Source organism: Bos indicus x Bos taurus, chromosome 6, assembly GCF_003369695.1.
Source record: "Bos indicus x Bos taurus breed Angus x Brahman F1 hybrid chromosome 6, Bos_hybrid_MaternalHap_v2.0, whole genome shotgun sequence".
Classification (NCBI taxonomy): Eukaryota; Metazoa; Chordata; class Mammalia; order Artiodactyla; family Bovidae; genus Bos; species Bos indicus x Bos taurus.
The window spans coordinates 26,060,628-26,064,154 of record NC_040081.1 but is presented as its reverse complement, the minus strand read 5'-3'; the positions used below and the strand labels follow the sequence as shown (position 1 = coordinate 26,064,154).

General features: G+C 40.9%; 1 pseudogene; it reads right to left on the bottom strand.

Annotated features, from left to right (window-relative positions):
• Window positions 1–1,196: 1,196 nt before the first annotated feature.
• On the bottom strand, window positions 1,197–2,373 carry LOC113894800 (annotated as a pseudogene).
• Between the last annotated feature and the right edge of the window lie 1,154 nt (window positions 2,374–3,527).

Genomic DNA, 3,527 nt, shown 5'->3' with positions numbered 1-3,527 from the left:
AAGTGAAAAGTGAAAGTGAAGTTGCTCAGTCGTGTCCGACTCTTAGCGACCCCATGGGCTGCAGCCTACCAGGCTTCTCCTTCCATGGGATTTTCCAGGCAAGAGTACTGGAGTGGGGTGTCATCGCCTTCTCCGACTTTGAAGTATAATTCAGACTAAATCCCAAATAAATTAAACATCCAAGATAAAAACAAAAGAACTGGCCAATCAGTCTTTGGAGGGAGAAATCTATTATACACGAAATGACAAAGGTGGAAAATATTAAAAAGATTTAACAAAGATTCACAATCTAAATGTTAAAAACTCTTGTTGATTCAATATACACATATGTAAAAGGAAAGATAAATGATATTTTAGGAGAAAATCTTTGTAGCATATGTGAAAAGTGATTATCATTAATATATAAAACTGGCCTTTCAGGTAAATAAGGAGGAACTCATCAATAAGAGAAATAGAGAACATAAAGGAGAAATTCCCAGAAAAAAAAGGCAAAGACTAAATACAAATATGAAAAAATGTTATTTTCATATAAATAATTTGATGAGATATCATTTTCAAACCCAAGTGGCAAGGGTAAGGGAAGCTGGCATTCACCCAGCAAGCTGGCAGGAATGAAATGGGTACTTTTCTGGATAGCAATGAGGTGGTGAGTGATGAGTGATAGTTGCTCAGTCACGCCTGACTCTTGCAACCCCACGGACTGTAGCCTGCCAGGCTCCTCTGTCCATGAAATTCTCCAGGCAAGATTACTGGAGTGGGTTGCCGTTTCCTTCTCCAGAGGCTCTTCCCGATCCAGGGATCCTGCATTGCAGAAAAGTCTTTACCATCTGAGCCACCAGGGAAGCCTACTATTAAGAGGCCTTTCCAAGTATAAAGACAGGTCAACTTAAAAAGTATCAGCAGATACATGCTTGACTTTATCTTATAATCTATAGACAATACATTAGAATATGTAATGAATCCATACACCTTTTCCAAAGGAATACCCAAGACAGAAGTAGCAATAAAGTTATAAATGACCGTCATCAATCAGATGAAATAATTTAGACGAAGCTTTTCTCTCTTGAAGAAACAGGGACTGGGCAAGTGGTCAGGAAGGAAATACAATGTGCTTTTACCTTTGTATGAAAAATAATGTTCAGTGTCACATTGTTGAACATAGTTCTGTTTTTGCCAAATAAATCCTCTACTTCAAATTACTGTCCAAATGCTTTATTAAAACTCTGCTTCTGGCCTTTGTTTTGGAATCTGTTACTTTTGTTGCCACCTCTTGATCGCTGTGCCAGCGCTGTGAATCATGCCACTTTTCCTGTACTTCTGTTACCGATGCAGTAGGGATATCAAAGCAAACACCCTGCTTTCCTTTAAGACCATTCCCTTCACTTTGGAATCAATATCCTCACCTAGCTGTTTAAGTTCTTTCCAAGCATAACTAATGTTTGGCATTTCAATTGAGCACCACAAAATCATGGTCACAAAGCCCGCTTCTGAGTTGATCAAGGAGTGCTGGTCTACCGACGTGGCACCGGAAATGTGGGCCAGGGCTGCTGCCAGGGCTTCCACAGCTCCCTTCTCCTCAGTCAGCTTCTCATCCGACTGCTTGAAGTGGGAGGCACAGAGTCCAAGAGCCTGATGGCATCTTTGCTAGAAGATTTTATTATCTCTGTTGCAGAAAGAACACCTATTCATTTAAATTTAATTCCCGCTTTTTGCTCCACTTGGGCTAACTGGTATTCTTCTTTGTGCTGGTAAAAGCAGATGCAAACCCTGGTCCTCCCAGCTCTACCTGTTCGCCCAGAACGATGAATGTAGGATTCAGCACTCTTTGGTGGAGAACTTTGAACAACCAGAACAACCTCAGGGATGTCTAACCCATTTGCAGCAACATTGGCTGCAACCAAAACTCCAAAATCACCATTTCTAAAACCTTTCAGGGTGATTTCCCTTTGCTTGTATGAAATGTCTCCGTGTAATGACTGGGCATCCTGTCTTACAACCACATTCTATGACAACTCTTGGGCTTCTTTCTTCATTTCACAAAATATGATAGCGCGTCCTTGAAAACCACTGTACACTCAGCTCACATCTCCAATGACTGCTGCCCTCTGAGTCCAGTGGCACTTGATAGCCAAATGCTCTACAGTTATTGCCGTTTTCTGCGTCTTTTTACCAATCAGGTCCACTTGTTCATATATAGATTTCATGTATTTCTTAGCAATATTATACACCCAATAGGGGCAAGTTGCAGAAAAAAGCAGTTTGGGGGTTGTCTTCTGAATCTTTCTTGTATACCACACATAAAAAGCCCTGTTTTGGCCTCTGAGCTTTGTTACCTGTGGCCCCTTTCAAGGAGGGTCTGGGCAATTCTCCCATGTGCCAGGCACCAAGTGCTGGGCTAGAAGGAGAGCGTAGGTCTTCAGCAACCAAGGAAAGGAGGTGCCTGAAGACACACACAGTGATGATAGATTGCACTACCTTCAGTTTTTATATGTTAGAAGTTGCATGTGTAAATCGTATGCCTGCCGCGCTATTTATAGGTGTTCGAATCAGAACCTTGCACACTGCGGCAACTGAGGAATCACTAAGGAGTCAGTTAATTAATAGAAGTTGCACAGCCGGCTACAAGAAAGATGCCAAAGGAGAAACCAAATCAACAAAGAAGTGTTTATTCCTTATAAGGAAACTATGCTCCCCAAATTCAAGATATACATCAACTTAGAGGAGATGTCTAAGGCAAGAAAGCAGGAAAATATTCTATTCTTTCCCTCCTCTTTGGAAGTGTGTTTTCAGGTTTTCCTAAGAGATATTATTTTTCATGAGTAACTTCATCTGACAGACAACAAGAATATTCTTCTTTGTTGGTTAGGGTCAGGAGGTTGTAACTTCTTCTTGTATCATCTTGGTGGAAAGGACTCTCTGAAGCCACTTGCAACCATACGTTGCTGTAAGACCTTGAGTTGTGGGGCACAGGAGAACAATGGACAAAGAATAAACACAGGATGTGTTCTTCACTCTGCGTTGTTTAGTGTTCAAAGAACACCCTGAGTAATGGCTGCTGGCACCACAGTGACAGGCATTCACACGTGTGCTGTGCCCTATTTTGAGGTCTGTGAGAAATAGGCAACCAAAGGAAGTCTAGACCTGGGTACCTTCTCTTTGCTCGGTTTTAAGGAGAGCTGAAACTGAGTCCTGTGAAGTGTCGTAAGAAACTTGAAATCAGGGTTAAAACTTTCCAGCATGCATGGTGAAAAAAATGATCACAATAACAACTTCAATGCGTTAAATGAGGCAGCATATTTAAAAAAAAAAAAAAAGATCAGAGGTTTGGGATTAGACCTAGTTCAAATTCTTGTTTGTTTCTTATTGGAGGTGTAGCCTTCACCTCAGTGAATTTCAAGCTCTTTGCTATAAAATTGGAATAAAATCATGTATCAAAAAATTCATAAGGTGCAAAGAGCTTCATGCTGCATTTTCAAACACACTCTCTCATTTGATCTTTGCAATTACAGTTGAGAAACCTGAGGCTC